This window comes from Clarias gariepinus, chromosome 4 (assembly GCF_024256425.1).
Source record: "Clarias gariepinus isolate MV-2021 ecotype Netherlands chromosome 4, CGAR_prim_01v2, whole genome shotgun sequence".
NCBI classification, from domain to species: domain Eukaryota; kingdom Metazoa; phylum Chordata; class Actinopteri; order Siluriformes; family Clariidae; genus Clarias; species Clarias gariepinus.
Genome location: NC_071103.1, coordinates 19,477,653 through 19,483,652, shown reverse-complemented (window position 1 = coordinate 19,483,652; position 6,000 = coordinate 19,477,653). Strand labels below are relative to the sequence as shown.

Genomic DNA, 6,000 nt, shown 5'->3' with positions numbered 1-6,000 from the left:
ACCTAAATATGCCTTTCTTTAGATTTGTTGAGCTGGTGATTGTGGAGTGAGAATGTCAGGACCTGATGTGAGGTGCTACAGGCAGCTTGCTGTCACAGGAGATGAATGTATGGAGCAAATCTGAAAGTAATAAAAATCTTTCCATTTAGATTCATTCCTTAAAGCACACACTGTGTACACATTTTTGTATTGTTTTAATGACATCATGTCTAATTTTTTTGTGTGCGACTTTATTTGTAACTTTTTATTTTTATTTTTGTGGTTTTATTCCTTTCTTTACAAAAACATACATGAATTCACACAATACCTTGTGGATTTTGTTTTCACCTGCCCTCTCTTTCTGTCTTGTCTACCACCTGTCTTTTTTTCTGTCCTAATCTTCATTGGTTCCCTCACGCCCGCTTGATGTGCTACGGATCTCGCTGATAAGACCTTTCACACTTCAATTTTTAATCTATTTCTTGACATGTGCAAGGTTTTTTAAGTATTTTGGCATTTTTGAAGAGTACTATGTTGTAATACAGAAACAGAAGTTGTATTTATGTCTATATTGTGCTTGTGTCTCAGTGATTTTACACAAAACCTGCATTAAGTGTGAAACCATAATCACAGAAGAAGTGATTTACCTCGTTATTTTTGTGTATTTTTGTTTGTGTTACAGGTGACGTAACACAGACCAAAGTCTGTGTATGTATTTCTGTTTGTGTGTGTGTATTTGTGTGTTCCAGGCGCTGTAATACAGGAGCAGGACGGTGTGTATGTTTATTTTTGGCTCAGTGTAAGCTTGTCAATGGCTGCCGATGCATCGCAAAGGAAAGCTCTGAGATATCAGCAGACTCTGGTCAGTCTCTCCCTTTCTCTCTTTGTGTCTCCTAATCTCTCTTTTTCTCTCTCTCTCTCTCTCTCTCTCTCTCTCTCTCTCTTTGTCTATCCCCCTCTCTGCCCTTTGTGTTAGGTTATGCTCAGGTACGTTGTTGACATGCTGTGTGTGTCGAGCCCTTGCTGAGATGAAGTCTGATAACGTGAACAGTCTTATCCAGCAAATTAAACTCACTTTAAATAACGGCCTTTAAAGTGCTGGTCTCCAATAGCTTACACTTTAATTGATTTTCCGTTCTATTCTGAGTGCTGACATATTGAGAGCTCGCTGACAGTAACTGCGTGGTGGCTAGAACCTGCACCAGTGACTTGTTGGTTATGGCTGTGATTTGGATGTGCTGCATGTTATCACACTGACCAAAAGTAAGTAAATATATTAGCTTACTCTTTACATTTTGTGTTTACCTTTTATGGTGCATCATTTAACCATTTATATTTCATTAGCTTTAACATCTAATGTCTTAATATACTTTGTCAACCACTCCCATAGGGATTTGTTATCGTGGTTATTATTTCCAAGAATTATTTTTGCACCCGAATTTAATGAACACTGTCAGGGACTATATAATAAAGGAGCAATTTCACACCAGAGGGAGATCTGTTGTGCTAATTATCAGCATGGCTGTGATGCAGCCGTAGGCGCAGCATGAGTAACATCACATCTGTACTGACATTCAGCACAACCTCAAGTGTGATATTGCTATTATTCAATAGTTTTACAAACATCATTTATGATCAACAGATTATGATTTGTTTGTTTATTTATTTGACCAGTTATTAATTTTCACTGGGGTAAGAGTAGTTTTAAATACTTACCCGTACTAATGTATGTAGCCAAAAAGGGAGGAGAATAAACTATGAAGGTGGTGGACAGTCCTGAGAAACTTACAAAATGTAACTTTATATTTCCACTTAATCCGCTTTAGAGTATTAGATAACTTTTGGGTTTCCAGGGTTGAATCCAAAATAGCATTAAATGGAAAGCTAGTGCCCTATGTAGGGTGTATAATACCTTGTTTCACATACCAAGTAATGCCATTGATCAGGGATTTAGGATTGTGTCAGAACCTAGTTAGGTTTGTAGGTCACGTTAGCCGTGAACAGAACAACACAGAGGTTTCAGAGGTAGTTTGGGCCAGCTTTTTGCAATTACTCAGAGAATGTGTTGTTTAACATTGATGATATAACGTGGTATAACGTTATTATATGTGATCTCTTTTGGGAATGGTTTTGAATGTGCGTTTTGGCAGGCAACTGCTCTGATCCATGCTGGCTACCGACAGTTACTGAAATTGGTAATTGTTAGAACACCCGTGACGCAGAGCGATACATATGGTTAAACATCCCAGTGCCGTTGCCGTCTATTATCGGCACTTGAGGAATACCTCTCGTCCAAGCAGATTATTTAGTGTTATACTGTAAATGTTGTATAACGTGTACTGAAGCAGCTTCATTCAGCTTGTTAGCTGTGTGTGAGTATGTGTGCTGACTATAACACACGCTCCACATCTGTGTGGCCGTGTGTGAGCGGAAACCTGAGCATGCAGGTTAAATATACATCCACCAATTCTCTTCAGCAGAGAGCTGCAGAAAGCATGGGCTCAGCTTATTAATTACAGCATGTGGCCTAGCTTCTGCCCTGGAGTACGAAGGGAAGGAGGGGAGAGGACGAGGGCCAGGATGAAAAAGAATTCTGCATTGGAAAGCAGTGTTTGAGTTTTTGCATTGTGGTGTCATGTCAAATCTTGCCATCTTCTATATGATATATATATATCTATCACTATATAATGGTTTTCTGACCACATTCTGACATGTAGGTTTTTTTTTCTCAGAGATGTACTTCATCTCTTTCCCCACTTACTGTGCTGCACAAAAAGAGGATTTGATCATATTGTGTTTTTTATTAGACATTTCTTTACTCACATGTACACACATATCAGAGATACCTGCAAAGGGAATGGCTCCCATAGGCATAAAGCTCTGTCAGCAGCTCTATAAATAGGCGTTATGGTCAAGTTGATCTCTTTATTATACGTTAAACTGATTATTTTTTTCTTATTTGGTACTTATTTGCGCGGCGGTATTCATGTACATGTGTTTGTGTATATGATTGTGTCTAAGCAGTAAAGCTAGCAACTTCATTTGTGGTTTGCTGGGCATTGTTAAAGTGTAAAAAAACTCTCGCAGCCAGAGGTCTAGAGAGAGCTGATTGGCCGAGGTCTCTCAGAGGGGAGGGATTTACCTGAGTGTTATTTAGTGCTCCCACATTAATTACGGCTCTACAGCCAACCAGATGTGTTACGTCACCCTCAACGGTGCGTGAGCAAGCTGTTCGAAAAAAACTCAGTGACGCCACGTGGTTCGGAGGAAACATCTTGATAGTCTTCGGCCCTCCTGACTGAGGTGTAGTAGCTTTAATGCGGGAGCCCTGACGAGCAGGAATTGGACATGACTAAAAATAGGGAGAAAATCGGGGGAAAAAATAAAATAAATAAAATCTATAGAGATTTAAAATAATACACAAACACACACACTTTGATCATTAATTCAGGCATCCTAAATGTCTTTTAGTTTACTAGGCCCAAGGCCTCACAACTTTCTTTTAGTGATTATGATTGACTACAGCTGGTAGCTCCCATGCACCAACATAAAAAGGGTTTATTTGACATCATTCTTTAAATTGACCATCACACAGCACATGGGAATGTTCAGGGAGCTCAGTAAAGATATGATGAAGAAGATGGTAGGTTTACACAAGTCAGGAATGTCTCTTGGAGACACACAGATTCCCAAAGCACAGGCCTGTCTTGAACTGAAAGTTTTACATCACCATAGACTAACATGGTCCATTTAAGAAAGAAGCTCCTGCTCCATAACCAACACATTTAAACTTAATTAAAGCTTGCATCTGAGCACATGGACAAGGAAAGGCCTTGGAAAAAAGCAGAAGGCATTAAATGTCAGTAACATTGCACTAGCTGTTAAGCATGGTGGTGGTAGCATCATGCTTTGAGGATTTTTGCTGCCAGTGTATTTAATGCATAGCAAAGAATGTGGAAGAAAGAGGGCAATCTCTATTCTTCAGCATAACCTCATATCATTAGCTAGACAGTTGAGTGTTACAACAGGACTAGTAACCCAAAAAACATTTGAAAAAAAAAAACAGAAAAACTGGCTGTGCTTTGGAGGAAGCAAATTAATTATTATTATTATTTTTTTTTAAGTTTTTGGAGCCTCAAATTTATTAATTAACATGGCACATAAAGCAGTATAAACAGGGAACCAACAAATTTAACTGATCGCTTTTTTAAAAAAAACCCCATCAAATTATAAAAGATGCAAAAAAACAAGAAAATATTATTTTAATTAATATTCTTCTTACTAATTTAATTTGGAAATTGATGACTAATATGTCAATAAACTTATATATAGATAGATTTTATAATCATTGCACATTTATAATTTATTATAAACCACTTATAATGTTCTTTAGAGATGGTGAAAGATGTTCATGTAATCTCTTTATTCAGAATCTGTGAAACAAAAAATTAAAGAAGAATGCTGTAAATGTACATTATGAAAAAAAATCCACAGATCCACAATACAAGTGTATTTCTATGCTTATATTTATGCGTACATACAGTATATACAGTATGAATCAAAAGTTTGAACACGTTTTAAAAAAGTTTTAATTTCTATGGTCTTTCCTGTTATTTATTTTTTTTAAACATTGAAAAACATGCTGAAGGCACCCAAAATATGCAGTAATCTCCTCTGGACAGTTGATATTGAGATGTGTCTGCTGCTTATTGTGTCTGCTGCTTATTCTTTAAATCCTCATAACGGCGAAGCGCTGTTAATTGTTGATTTTTGAGTCTGGTAACTTTAAATGACCTTGTCCTCTGCAGCAGAGGTAAGTTTTAGTCTTGCTTTTAGTCATGGGACGGTCTTCATTAGAGCCAGTTTTATCATGGTGCTTGATGTGTTTTATGTGTTTTGCAAATGCACTTGACCATACTGACTTGCAAGAATTATATCAGAACAGCTGACCTTCGTGTCTTAAAATAAGATGGATTTTAAAATAAGATGGATTTTTCTGATGGATAAGCTGGTCATGAGCTGGACTCCTGCCTTGTGTATTAAATGTTGCTGACAGCACATCATCAACCCCAGACATTAATCACAACTGCATTGTGGGTGATGTAGTTTCCTACCCGTATATTCTGTACAGTAGACACATAAAAGGCAGGTACAGTTACTAAGCCCTGAATGTTTTCTGAAGGTTAAAGGGACAGGGGTAGAGAGGTGAGAGGGATAAAGAGCAACCTGAGCAAACGAGGGAGAGAAATAGAAAGAGACAGCAGCAAAGTGGATAGCGTGATGAGCGAGTACACTGAGGCCCCTGAGACAGTCATGAATTTAGATCAAATTCTGGTAAGAATTCTGGAAATAATTTTTTAAAAAACTGTTATTGACTCGGCATACAACAAAATCATAGTTAAAATTAGTATAATTCGATGATGCAATGTAGAATATTACAGATAAATTTTGTCACTAATTTAGTGTGGTTACAGAATATGAATTTTATTGGATGAGGATTTGGGTCACTGTATTCCTATATTATGCAAACAATTAAATTCTGTTAAATGAATAAACTTTCTTTACTGTTGGACAGCTATTTCATGCAGTGTTTACACTTATACTACCTGCTTGAAGCAGAGATGATATTTACTAAAGCATGAGTATGATTATTGTGTTTATTAAATAATCAAATGCTTTTCACTTTATGTCAAAGAATTAATGATATCTATTTAATTTTGAAATATATTTTATCATTACAATTACTCATGGTTGGACAGTGTGTTACAGAGCAGTTGATTTGTAGGACAGAACCGAGCCCTATGTTTTTTTTCTCAATAGTGCGTGCATATGTATGTGTGCGTGTGTGTGCGTGTGTGCGTGTCTAATCTGTCAGTGACTGGCTCAGATTATATCATGACGCACACACATACACAGAGGAGTCTTGTAAAGGAATGCATGATTATTATGGTTTTAATTAACTCTCAAAGACATTATGACCTTCATATCTTGTGTCCACATGAGCAACTTTCTCTCTCTCAC

The 6,000-nt window shown here is 37.1% G+C and overlaps 1 protein-coding gene across 2 annotated transcripts in view; it reads left to right on the top strand.

Moving 5' to 3' along the window:
• Positions 1-1,165: 1,165 nt before the first annotated feature.
• clcn1b (chloride channel, voltage-sensitive 1b) overlaps positions 1,166-6,000 on the top strand; it is a 28,551-nt gene continuing 23,716 nt past the window's right edge. For both annotated transcript variants that reach the window (XM_053494702.1, XM_053494701.1), the window contains exon 1: positions 1,166-1,242. The gene's annotated coding sequence lies outside the window, so the exon portion shown is untranslated. The remainder of the gene's footprint in view (positions 1,243-6,000) is intronic.